The following is a 14433-nucleotide window of genomic DNA, read 5'->3' as shown; positions in this document are numbered from 1 at the left end:
GTATATTCTAAGGACATATACGATAATCATATTGACTTCTTTTTATTTATCGATCTAGGGATGGAAGGCAATGGATTTGGTTAAGCTTGATGTCCATCATGGACCAAGGGTTAAACCATAAAATAATGAGGAACTAGCTATCCCTATCAGGAAATATGGTCTTTGGAAACCTAAAATGAACAAAAATATGCTCGAAGAAGAGCTTATGAGTGGATTTTGTTGTGACACTCTTCTTACAAGGTGTCAAAATTCCCATCCTAAGGAAGCGATCAACAACAACAAAAACGCATTCATTACCATGCTCGACTAATGAAGAAAACCATGACATAAAATCCATGGGCACTAAATCCCAAGGATTACCTAGAGTAGGAAAAAGCCTACAACTGGTGTAGATGGCCATTTCCTTTGGCAGAATATAATTCTTCCACTATTTATAGGCTTCGAAAATAGAATGAAACTCATTGTTATAAATTGGGTATCTATGAAACCCATTATAGAGTGTTTGGCTATGATAAACCATTGAACGTTCATTTTCATGTGGGCACCACATCGATGACATGAACGATTGGCTCATAGGGTCCTTTTTGTGTAAACATTCATCGATGAAAGCTACTTCCCCGATGAGATAGAAGTGAAAATTGATAGTTGTAAAGGTTGGATAATGATGTGAACCTTGACTTGGTAACTTGTAACTTGTTAAGTGGGATAAGTTGAAATTGGACATGAGTAGCCTAAGATGAGTTATAGTCAGTTCTTAGGTGAACAAGACATAGTCTAGTTGTAGTAATTGTAACTTGGTCAAGTTGTTTTAGTTGAGGAAGGACTTGGATGGGTTCCCAAGTCCCAAAAAAAGTAAGGGTAGTTGTGAGGGCATTGATCTGAAATTGGGCACTAAAGGCTTTTTTTCAATCAACAAGAACCTCTCCCACTCCAAAGCTTAAACAAATTTCCAAGATCTTGCTTATGATTGATAATTTGCAGAATTAAAAGAACTTGAAATAGGTGTATGCTTTTAGTTTGCCTCTAACTAACCAAATGCCTTAAGTTTATTTTCTTAAACTGATATGTAGCATATAATAGTGAAACAATGCAGCAAATAAACATCATACACATAACAAAAATATAATTAGGAGTTTGCATAAACCTATTGGGCTATGTATCCGTGAGCTCTAGTCAACTCAACTAAGCTCTTTGGGATTATGGCTTAAATTCTTTTACAAGTTCCACACTCAACTCCATAGGTTTACAACTGAACCAATGGGCTTAGAATGCCATCTTTATCCCTGGCTATATGGCTCTCTAGCTCTCAGCTCTCGGCTCTTGGCTCTCGGCTCTAGCTCTCGGCTCTTGGCTCTTGACTCTAGCTCTCGGCTCTTGGCTCTCGACTCTTGCTCTCGGCTCTGGCTCTTTACTCTTGGCTCTCGTCTCTTTACCTAGCTGTGATCTCCCTAAAGGGAAACTTGCTCTCTCAAGGGAAAACTTCTAAAGGGAGACTAGCTGCTTCACTTGGCTCTCTGGCCTTTGAAGAATCCTCCGACTCTGTGGCTTCCATCCATTCCCTGTCTATTCCACTCTATGCAATCATTCCTCTGTGGCTCTGAGGCTTTTTCTGCTCCCTGTGGCTTTGCGTCTGGCCCTCTGGCTCTGTGGCTTTGACGCTTTTTCTACTCCCTATGGCTTTGCGTCTGGCCCTCTCGCTCTGTGGCTCTGTAGCTCTGCGTCTAGCCATCTGGCTCTGCGTGTTACTTAATGCATTCTTGTTACAACACATAACTATTATAGGAAACGCATCATTGTTACAAAATGCCCGCTTACAGTGTGGCACAATGATTTTAGAACAGGGACAGTTTACAAATGAATTGGCGGCCTTTCTTTGGACGAAATCCCGAAAACAACCATACTTCCAATACATAGAGGTATTCAGATTTACAAAAGAAAATATAAGAAAAATGACTTACATCGGAACTCAAATAATATCAAGTCACATCTATAATCCCTTTTGGGTCCGCGCTTTATCACATATCACATTGGCATGGGTCCTTTGTGTTGTGATCCGATCGCCGATCATCAATCGCATATCGCAAGTCGCATGTGCATTGGCCCTTGTATCATGGATTCATCGATCGTCGATCGCTAATCGCGCTATCACAATTTCATATTGGTGCTGTCACATATCGATGCCATCGCATCAGCGTATGTCGCATGTAACGGCCCTTTGTATTGAGGATCCATCGATCGTCGATCGCCGATTGCATTAGTGTATCATTATCATCCTTTTGCAATGCTACGGGTCCTCCCCTTTGGTTATGTACGATGCGATATTGCGATGCGACAAATTGCAATCGCATATCGCTGCATCCTTCGGCTTGCGGTAAGTCTGCTCCTTTGATTTTCCTCCGATGCGATTTCCTCTAAGGAACATGTATTTCCCTTAAGTCCCATTTAATGAGAAATTGCCTCCTTTTCTAAGGACATTGGGAAAATTTATTTTTACAATAACTTCTTCATCCGAAGTCCATTTTAGCCCATTCAAATTGCGTTAGATTCAGAATGAAGAGATATATGCAATGAGACTATTTTTAGGAGCATATTTTGACTTTCATTTTTAAGCATTTAGAAAGTCCTTGAGGATCATTTTTTTTATCACGCCTTCCCACTGGGAATCTTTTGGACCCCAAAAGATTGATATACTGATCTGAACAGTAGATGAGAGTAACAACACCCTCTTCTTTTAGCCTCCATACACTTACCTTGCATAGCTAGTGCCTATGAGCCAAAAATCGAAGATTGACAACACTTTCCTTCCTGGATGTGCTTGTCCTCCAGTTGAAAACTGTCTTCCTCCTTGACTTCATGTATAACTCCTGCTGAGAAGGTTACAGTAGGTAGTTTTAACTTCTCTTCCTGGATCATTGATCCAAGTTGGCTCAAACAAATGTGAAGTTACATCTTCTTCACAAAACATTTACATTTGTATCTGTTTGACATATGTTCAACAACAACCGTTAACAACAACAGAATTACAGACAACAACTGGATGGCCTAAACTTCTACTTCAACAAAAGAAACAGATTTTCACATATTGTGAATTACCTTCAGGTCTTTACATCTGTGTACAAATGATGGACTAGATAACAAGCCGATATTACATGCATGTTTAAAAACAAAGTAATCAACCCTTCAAGTTAATCACACATACATGTTCAAATACAAGGAAATCATTAGCATCCTGTGTTCATGCACATCATTCTCATGCATGCATCTCATTTTTCAGCTTTCGCTTAAGTACACTGTACTTTCAAAGCTGAAATGAATATAATGTTGCAGTAATAAAGTGAGTCTCCTACTCAACTTTTCCATTCACCTTCTTGGTACAATCCTGCAACTTGCGTCTCATTAACAAAGAAATGCAAATAGATGTGATACATTTCTTTTCACATCAAAAGATATGCAACTTTAATTGGATAAGAACTCTAACCATTTCTTACCAATCCATTTCAAAGGTCCTTCCTTTGTCTACACATCAACAACAACATGTGAATCATCTTGAAACACATCATTTATGGAAACTTCCTTTCCATTCCTGCCATTCTCTCTTTCCACCTTCAACTTTTGTGGAATCATTGTTGGATTTAGAGTCCAACACCTTTCAACAATATGTCCTTGCTTATGGCAGTAAGTGCAACACATGTGCATCTCCTCAACAGCATGATTTTCCTTGTCCAATGGACCTTTGGCTTCTTGCTTCTTTTCCTTCCAAAGTTTCCTGCATGTGGTCATCCTCTTCCAATAGCTAGAAACATTATGGTTATCCCAACCACAAAAGGAACATGCAATTCTTTTCCAATGCTTATATGGAAATTTATCATGCTTAACATAATCAAAAGGAATATGATTAGAACCAGATTTATACCTTTCTTTTTCACCTTTATTACCTTCATGAGGAGGTGAATTGAATGAAGAAGTAGCTTCCTTTGGAAAACCATCAATCTCTTCAAGGCTTTCAGAGTTTCCAAAACTCTCCGGTTCAAGAGCATGCTTATGAACACCTTCTTCCTGAAAATGATGTTTCAAGCTATTGCATTCCCCATGAATACAATCTTTACACTCTTGAGGTAGAAGACCTGAAATGAAACTCCTTCTAGGAACTGTTTCATTTGCCTTCATGGCTGCTTTGGAACTTTCTCCATAAGATTTTCCTTAGCCAAGACCCAAATACTTAGGCCTTTCCTTAACCATTATTGGCTCAACTATACCCTGTGCATGTTTTCCCAAGCCTTTTCCTTCATAGCCCATCTTGGACATTAACTTGGAACCTATGCCTCTGGTATGTTTTTCAAAGAACCAATATAAACATTCTTAGAGGAAATTAAAGACAAACTGGAATTATTTACCTCTTCTTCAAGTTGATACTTGACTAAGGCTTCTTTGGCAACGAGGAGCTGTGTCTCCAACTCATGCATCCTTTCCAAGTTCATTTTTTCAATATGAAGTTGGCCTTCCACTTCCTGCAATTTGTTAGAAAGCAACTGTTGCTCTTCCTTCATGGAATTCAATTGCTCTCGAAGTCCAACACTCATTTATCTCACCATGTCCATCATGATGAACAAGTCTTGCTTCATGTCTTTATCACAGAATCTTGTGATGGACGGTTTTGAGGACTCACTTGTAGAAGTTGTCATTATCAAAATGAACAAAATAACTTCAAACAAGATTAACAAAGAGCTTATTCAAGCAACCTTTTGCAACAAACCTCTTATGCTTCCAGGATTTCTTTGAGGTCCTTTGGGATAAGAAGAATGCCTTCAACTCTTCTTCCTTCTTTTCCTCTCCTAGACTTAGCTATCAATAGATTTCCCTAAACCTTTGCAAACTCAAACAATAGTCAGTTTACAAACAATCAAACAATCAATCCTTGACTATTTAAACACCTTTCAAGTTAAGCAAAAAAATAGATTGCTCTATCAACAAGCATTCTGATCTGATACCACTTGCATCATGATACAACCTACTTCATGATACAACCTACTCTGGTATAAATTCACTCTAATATAACGAGTTCTGATACCACCTTCTTTGAAGGTGGGGTTAATCAACCTGATGCTTTGATACCACCTGCTCTAGTATAACTTGGGCTCTGATACCACTTGATTTGAAATGGGGCACTAAAGGCTTCTTGTCAATCAACAAGAACCTATCCCACTCCAAATCTTAAACAATTTCCAAGATCTTGCTTATGATTGATAATTTGCAGAATTAAAAGAACTTGAAATAGGTGTATGCTTTTAGTTTTCCTTTAACTAACCAAATGCCTTAAGTTTATTTGCTTAAACTGATATGCAACATATAATAGTGAAACAATGTAGCAAATAAGCATCATACACATAACAACAATATAATTAGGAGTTCACCCAAACCTCTTGGGCTACATCTCCGTGAGCTCTAGTCAACTCAACTAGGCTCTTTGGGATTATGGCTTAAATTCTTTTACAAGTTCCACACTCAACTCCATAGGTTTACAACTGAACCAATGGGCTTAGAATGCCATCTTTATCCCTAGATATTTGGCTCTCTGTCTCTCGACTCTCGGCTCTCGACTCTTGGCTCTCGGCTCTTGGCTCTCAGCTCTAGCTCTCGGCTCTTGTCTCTCGGCTCTTGGATCTCAGCTCTTGGCTCTCGGCTCTAGCTATCAGCTCTTGGCTCTCAACTCTTAGCTCTCAGCTCTTGGCTCTCAACTCTTGGCTCTTGGCTCTTGGCTCTTAGCTCTTAGCTCTCGGCTCTGGCTCTCAGCTCTTGGCTCTCGACTCTTGGCTCTCGGCTATAGCTCTCGGCTCTTGGCTCTTGGCTCTTACTCTCGGCTCTGGCTCTCGACTCTGGCTCTCGGCTCTGGCTCTCGGCTTTGGCTCTTTGTTCTTGGCTCTCAGCTCTTTTCCTAGCTATGGGCTCCCTGAAGGGAAACTTGCTCTCTCAAGGGAAAAATTCTGAAGGGAGACTTGCTTCTTCACTTGGCTCTCTGGCCTTTGAAGAATCCTCCAAATCTATGGCTTCCATCTATTCCTTGTCCGTTCCGCTCTATGCAATCATTCCTCTGTGGCTTTGAGGCTTTTTCTGCTCCCTTTGGCTCTGCATCTGGCTCTGTGGCTCTATGGCTCTGTGCCTGGCCATCTCGCACTACGTGTTACATAACACATTCTTGTTACAGTGCATCATTGTTATAGGAAACGAATCATTGTTACAAAATGCCCGCTTACAGCGTGGCACAATGATTTTAGAACAGGGATAGTTTACAAAGGAATCGTCAGCCTTTCTTCGAACGAAATCCTGAAAATGACCATACTTCCAATACATAGAGGTATTCAAATTTACATAGGAAAACATGAGCGAAACGACTTACATCAGAACTCAAATAATATCAAGTCGCATCTATAATCCCTTTCAGGTCTGCACTTTATCGCATATCACATTTTCATGGCTCCTTTGTGTTGTGATCCGATCGCCAATCACATATCACAAGTTGCATGTCCATTGGCCCTTGTATCAGGGATTCACCAATCGTCGAGCGTCGATCGTGCTATCGCAATCGCATATCGGCGCTGTCACATATCGGTGTCGTCGCATCAGCATATCGCATCAACATATGTCTCATGTAACGACCCTTTGTATTGGGGATCCATCAATCACCGATCGTCGATCGCATCGGCGTATCGCTATCGGCCCTTCGCAATGCTACGGGTCCTTCCCCTTGGGTTATGTGCAATGCGATATTGCGATGCGACAAATCACAATCGCATATCACTGCATCCTTCAGCCTATGGTAACTCCGCTCCTTTGCTTTTCCTCTGATGTGATTTCCTCTAAGGAACATGTATTTCCCTTAAGTCCCATTTAATGAGAAATTGCCTCCTTTTCTAAGGACATTGGGCAAATTTCTTTTTACAATAAATTCTTCATCCGAAGTCCATTTTAGCCCATTCAAATTGTGTTACATCCAGAATGAAGAGATCTATGCAATGAGACTATTTTTAGGAGCATCTTTTGGATTTCATTTTTGAGCATTTAGAAAGTCCTTGAGGATCATTTTCTAATCAGGCATGATAGCTAAGGAGTGTCAGGGCATGCTAATGAATTAAAAGGCATGCTAACACATGCAAGACAATGTGAGTGCATGCTAAGGAGTGTTAGAGAGTTCCAGGGAATCACAAGGGAGACCTAGGTCAAAATTCATGGAAATGAACGAATACGAGTGTGTGCCAAGGAGTGTCAGTGAATTCTAGGTGTACTAGGAGATGTTCATAATAGGACTTGTAGGAGGTAATCCTATGGTTGTGATAAGGGGCTACACAAAGTAGTTTCGAACAAAGGGATACTTTGGGTTGGGCACAACACTATTTTTCCACTATGTTGGTTGGGTTCCCAAGCCACAAAAAAGTAAGGTTGTCTATGAGGGCATGGAAAAAAATTGTTAAGGTGTTTCAGAGAATGCTAGGAAGTACTAACACATTCTAGATAGTTCCCAGGCATGTTATTCATGCCAAGATGTGCCAAGTGCTAAGGCTTGCCAGGATGTGTCAAGTGCCGGGGTGTGGTGTGAACACATTCTAGGGAGTGTTAGGACCAGGTGTCAAGGAAACACAAGGGAGCACTAGTTTCAAATTAATGGAAATGAAGTGTCAATTAGTTCCAGGTATGCTAAGGAGGGAGTAACAAGATATGGTAGACACTTCCAAGGCATGCTAGAGTGTTAGGGAAGCATACCAATATGTGCTAAGTTCCAAGGTGTGCCAATGTGTGTTGAGTGTTAGGGAGTGTCAGGAAAACACCAAGGAGAACTAGGTAAAAATGCATGGAAATGAATGAATAAGAGTGTGTGACAAGGAGTGTTAGTGAGTTCCATGGTATGCTAGGCAGCGCTAAGTCATGCTAGCGTGCTAGAGTGTTATGTGGCCAAGATGTGCCAGGTGCCAGGGTGTACCAACACGTGCTATGGAGTGTTAGGGAAACACAAGGGAGCACTAGGTCAAAATAATGCATGCAAATGAACGATTAAGAGTTTGTGACAAGAAGTGTCAGTGAATTTTAGGTGTGCTAAGGAGGGAGTGATAAGGTATGTTAGGAATTTTTAAGGCATGTTAGAGGGTAGGGAAACACACCAAGGTGTGTTAGGTGTTAGGGTTTTCCAGTAAATTCCAAGGAATGTTATGGAGTGCCAGCGAAATGAAAGTGAGCACTAGTTTCAAATGCATGGAAATGAATGAATAAGAGTGTGTGACAGGGAGTGTCAACGATTTTTAGTTGTGCTAAGGAGGAGTGACAAGGTATGATAGGTAGTTTCAAGGTATCTTAGAGTGCTAGGTCATCTCAGGGAGTGGTAGGGTGTGTTAGGGAGTGCCAAAGAATTCCAAGGAATGCAAGGGATGCTAACACGTGCCACATAGTGGCAAGGTATTGTTAGACATGCCAAGTGTTATGGCATGTCAAGATGTAAACTATGTTGCTTAGTTGTTTTTATGGCCATGGTTGAATGTGAGCCTTGACTTGGTAAATTGTTAAGTGGGATGAGTTAAGATTGGACATGAGTAGCCTAAGATGATTTATAGGTCACTCTTAGGTAAACAAGGCATAGTCTAGTTGTAGTACCTATAACTTAGCCAAGTTGTTGTAGTCGAAGCAAGACTTGGTTGGGTTCCCAGGTCTAAAATAAAATAAGGGTAGTAGTGAGGGCATGATAGATAAGGAGTGCTTGGGTGTGTAAAGGAATGAAAAGGTGTTCTAACACATGCCAGATAATTTCAATGCATGTTGAGGAGTTTTGGGGAGTGTTGGGGCATCATAAGGGAGAATTAGGTCAAAGTGCATGGAAACAAACGAATAAGAGTGTCTGTCAGGGAGTGTTAGTGAATTCCAGGTGTCCTAAGGACGAAGTGTGTTAAGAGAATTTTAGAATAGGAATTGCAGGAGGCAAGCCTATGATTGTGATAAGGGGATGGACAAAGCAGTTTCAAACAAAGGGATACTTTAGGCTAGGCACAACACTATTTTTTCAATGACTTGGTTGGGTTCCCAAGTCACAAAAAAGTAAGGCTATCTACGAGGGTATGGAAACTAGGGAGTGCCAAGGTGTGCAAGGAATTCCACGAAGTGCTAACACATGCTAGAGATTTTCAAGGCATGTTAGTCATGCCAAGACATGCCAAGTGATAAGATGTGTTAGGTGCTAGGGTGTGGCACCAACACATGTTGGGGAGTGCCAGGGAAATACAAGGGAGAACTAGTTTCAATTTCATGGAAATGAATGAATAAGAGTGTGTGATAGGGAGTGTTAGCAAGTTCTAGGTGTGCTAAGGAGGGAGTGACAAGGTATGCTAGGCAGTTCCAAGGCATGATAGAGTGTTAGGAAAGCATGCCAATATGTTCCAAGTGTCAAGGTGTGCCAATGTGTGCCAAGGAGTGTTAGGGAGTGCTAGGGAAACACAAGGGAGCACTACGTCATAATGCATGGAAATGAATGAATAAGAGTGTATGACAGGGAGTGTCAATGAGTTCCAAGTGTGCTAAGGAGGAGTGACAAGGCATGCTTGGCAGTGCTAAGGACTGTTAGAGTGTTAGGGCAGCATGCGGTCAAGATGTACCAACGCGTGCAAGGATGTGTTAGCTGGGAGTGTGTCGGGGTGTGTCAATGAGTGCTAGTTGTCATGTCAAGGAGGGAGTGACAAGGTATGCTAAGCATGGCTAAAGGGATGCCAGGGAATATCAGGGCATGTCAAGAAGTTCTAGAGTGTGCTAGGTAGTTTAGGGGTGTGCTAACGTGTCAAATAGTGCCAAGGCATGCCAGGTGCTAAGACATGCTAGGATGTGTAGGGTGCTAGAGTATGCCAATATGCGTCAAGGAGTTTCAAGGCAACAAAAGGAATAACCAAGATAAAATGTAAGGAAATGAACACATAAGAGGGTTAATAAGTCGGGACTTTATCTTTTTCAAAAGGGGCAAGCTAGGCACACTAAAAATATGTTCCAAGACATGCCAAGTGATAATGTTTGTCAATGAAATATTATGCCGAGGTGTTCCAGGGCATGTTAGGGACTACAGGGAATGCCAACACATGATAGGGGATGCTATGTTAGGTCATGCCAGCATGTGCTTGGGTGTCCTACTCATGGCAAGATGTTCTAGGTACAAATATGTTCTAGGTACAAAGATGTTCCAAGACATGTGAGGTGCCAAGGAATGTTAGTGTATTGTTCCAAATAATGTTAAGGTGTGCCATGAGTGTTGAAGAGTGCTTATAGGTCTCTCTCATTAATAGAATTGACAAAGCTTGATTATGTATTAAATAATATAGTTCCTACACACACTAGTGGAACTTTATTTAAAGGAAAATTGCTAGATAATAAAACTAATAGAGATGAATCATGTGTTGACTCATAGGAAAACTATATTCTTATGACTTGAGGGAATTGATACACACTAATTACTTCTTAACAAATTGACTGACTATAACCACTATGACCTTGGACACATAATGAAAAAGACTCCACAACAATGGTCTTAAATCGTTACCTTTTGACAAAAAATATAGTAACAACCATATAGCGTCATCAAAAACTCATTGGAATGATCAATGATGACGAAAAATTTTTGATCGTCACCAAAATTAACCAAAAAGAGTATTGGTGAGGGTCAGTAAAAGGTCGCCACTAGAAGTGTCACCAAAGAGAGAATTAGTGATGGGCCTTTAATGACTCTCACCAAAAGTGTCACCAAAGAGAGAATTAATGATGGGCCTTTAACAAACCTCACCAAAAGTGTCATTGGAAATGGCTTTGGTGACAAACCTTAAAGGACCATCACTATATACACTTATAGCAACATCTTTTTAAATATCGTCACCATATGCGACATTGGTGATGGACCTTAAAGGTTCATCACAGGCATGAAGTGTCATAAAAACTCATTGGAATGATCAATGATGACGAAATTTTTTTGACCGTCACCAAAAGTAACAAAAAAGAGAATTGGTGAGGGTCAATAAAATATCATCACTAAAAGTGTCACCAAAGAGAGAATTAGTGATGGGCCTTTAACAACCCTCACCAAAAGTGTCACCAAAGAGAGAAATAGTGATGGACCTTTAACGACCCTCACCAAAAGTGTCATTGAAAATGGCTTTGGTGACAAACCTTAAAGGACTATCACTATATACACTTACAACAACGTTTTTTTAAAGACCGTCACCATATTTGACATTGGTAACGGACCTTAAAGGTTTGTCACAGGCATGACCCTCACCAATGAACTTTTTCCTTGTAGTGCCTATTTCGGTTTTAACGGTGCGATGATGTCAGGATCCTCAATCAATGGTCCTCGAACCTCGTGACAGCCTTCCGTTTCTAGAATGTTAATATTTCATGGGTCCTCATCATCCTCCTCAACATTTACATTGTAACACTCCAGCGCGTAGTTTAGTTGTATCGCCCATTCCAGCTGAAGCACTTGTATTGGCTCCTGGGGTATTTTGAAGATAGCTGCTTTTACTGCTTGTAGCGCATCATCAACAATATCCCACCAACGATATTCAAACGTGAAAGTTAATAGAAATCCCTCGCACAAGATATCCCATTCACTCATACCATGGCGGAGCTCCATCTCAGTATACCAATTCATGGGTATGATATCCAGGGTATGACAGAACAAATGCACCCATTCAGGCTATGGCTCTTCCCCGTAGACCTTGGTCCATTTCGCGAGGTGTGTACGTGGATCATCCCATCCGTCATACTTGTCTGCTAACCACATCTGTGGTTTCCCAAATTGTAGGTGCATCATCCTTCTACATCCGTGCCAGTCCTCAAAGCTTCTCTGATGCATACCCCACCACCTTGCAGGTGTAGCGCACAATGCCCATTTCAGAGCATCGAACCACTGCTGTTCTAGTACTTCGCTTTCAAATTTGTTCAGGAATTCATCCACTGCCGTCAACCCATCATACATAGGCAAATCGCTTATCTCTGTTTTCACGTAGCGCAATGATCTTCCCATCATGTTGAAATTGAGTGTGGTTACCTCGTGTAATCGATTCTGCCATCATTCTATTTCTTCATCTGAATCCGAAGTGCAGGAGCTTTCGCGCTCCCACAAAATCCTACCATCTGCTATTGGATTCTCCCAATACTTCTCTCGAGTAGTTATCTTGTAGATACAGATGAGATCGTCATCACTATCATCATCGCGGACCGGTTCTGTGTAGCGCGCACCTTCCGCAGGGTCTAAAGGTACCACTACACATAGTGAATTTTTCTCAAAAATCATCTTGCGCTTCTTCAGGTCTATGACTTTGTTCATATCAGTGGCCTAGTTGATTCCTAGTAGCGCGGGATAGGGATTGTTGTCATCGACAATCTCTATCACTTCTAAATCTTCCAATGCGCTCACACCTTTGATGTCTACCGTTATTCCCTGCAATCTCCCCATTGGTAGGATCTTCTGTTGGTTCACCATTCGCAATTGAATAGGGGACAATTGCAACATGAACCTACCCATGCGTTCCCATGTCTACTTTGGCAGTACATTCACATCCGATCCTAGATCTAGAATCACTTGACCCATTTCATATTCTCTGATTTGCGCAGTCAAACTCATTTCCCTTCATGTTCGCGATGTGTGCTTTCCAAGTTTCCAGACTACGCGCGGTTCTCCTGACCCAATGCACCTAGTGATAAGTTCCTGCAGTCCTTTCATAGCCTTGCTGTCGTCTAGCAGCTTCATACATGTCTCGAGAAAGGTAGTGAGCACTGAACGATCCATCCCTGGTTCTAGTTGATCCTTACTACCTAAAGTGGAGGCCTCTGTGAAGCTCTTCTTATCTTCCATGAATGTCTCCTTCGCACGCTCCAAACCAAATTTAGGTTCCTTTGTAGGAGCCTTATGAACCCATGCACTTTCTTCTAGCTACTTACCTTTGTCATCGCCTATTGTGATACCACTTTGAAGCATGATGTTTACATTTGGGTCCTCTTCATGTGGCTTAGACCTCATCATTTGTAGGTTCTGAGTCGAGGGAGGTTGGAGTACTCCTTTATCGTGCAACCTTGATATAAATGTAGGTCAGTCCTCTGTCTCATGATCAAATTGGGTACAATATAAACCTGATGCTCTCATTTAATTTGTACAATTGCGGGCATAATGCCCTGGCCCTCCGCAATTATAACAAATCAGTTGTCCACGACCTCTTCCTAGTCCCATTCCACCTCAACCTTGTTCACACCCCTGAAATCCACGCCATCCCTTCATTTGGATTGAGGGCTTGTGTTTTGATCTGTACTATATAGGCAGGAGTCTGATTCATCATCATCTCCTAACTTCTACAGGTTCGCTCATCATGGCCTACCGACCTGCAGAAATTACAGAACAATTGTTGGGATGTCTGCGTATACTTTTGTAATAGGTGACAGTTATTTGTAGTGTGTTTTCCTCCTATCTGACAAATCGCACACCATAATGCAGGTGTCGTTCTTGGTCCTGCTTGTACCTCTGGTCTTAATGGCATCGGCCCTCCTCCCACCAAATAATTCGTGAAGACTAAACAATGGTCCTTGTCATGCCCCTAGCCTTTGCATTTTATGCACCATACCTCCTCATGCACCTCTGGCTAAGTTGTCCTATCCTGTTTCAAACTCTGCATTTCCAGACACAAATTTTGTAGTTGCGCGTGGATTTGTTGGACTCCCAGACCAAGATCTTGTATTGGGGTCTCGTGCAATCTCATTGCAATCTCCAAAGCTTCAGCCTGGGTATGTTGTGAAAATGTCGTCCTTAAATGCGGTGTTAGTGACGCTACAAACCATGCACAGTGTTGTCCATCCGTCAAGGTCATGTTGGATTCATGAATCATACTCTTCAGTCTCTAGTCTAGATCCCATGGGGTCTCGCTTGGAAGCATCGTGATTTCCTTAAACCTGATAATCAATTGTGTCTCTGATTTTGACTTGCTAAATTCCCTATTCAGTGCGGCCTGGATATCTGCGATCCCCACATTTGGATGGTTATTAGAATGCTTAATGTACCATGTTAGTGCACGATCCTGTAACGCGCTTACCGGCATTTCCTTTTTTATATTGTCATCCACGACTCCTTGTGCTTCCCATACAGCCTTTACTACAAACCAAAATTGGTCCGGATCTTCGTACCCTACTCCTCTTAATACTGGCAATTTTATCACACTCGCCATATTGAACTGTGTTGGTGGCGGAGGTGGTGTGGACAGAGATGGGGGTGATGATGGTGAAATTGGTGGACGTGTAGGTGGGGTGGTATGCATGGAATTCGCTACCTTATCAAACTGATTGCGCTTCTCGGAGAAACTTTCGCGAACCCTTCCTCACTTTCGCACTACGATGAAATCAAGGGGTTGTTTTATATTTCTGTGCTTCCTTCGT

This window comes from Pinus tabuliformis, chromosome J (assembly GCF_031772625.1).
Source record: "Pinus tabuliformis cultivar Carrire ecotype Pingquan chromosome J, CPIR1, whole genome shotgun sequence".
Taxonomy (NCBI): Eukaryota; Viridiplantae; Streptophyta; class Pinopsida; order Pinales; family Pinaceae; genus Pinus; species Pinus tabuliformis.
This window is presented reverse-complemented; position numbering follows the sequence as displayed.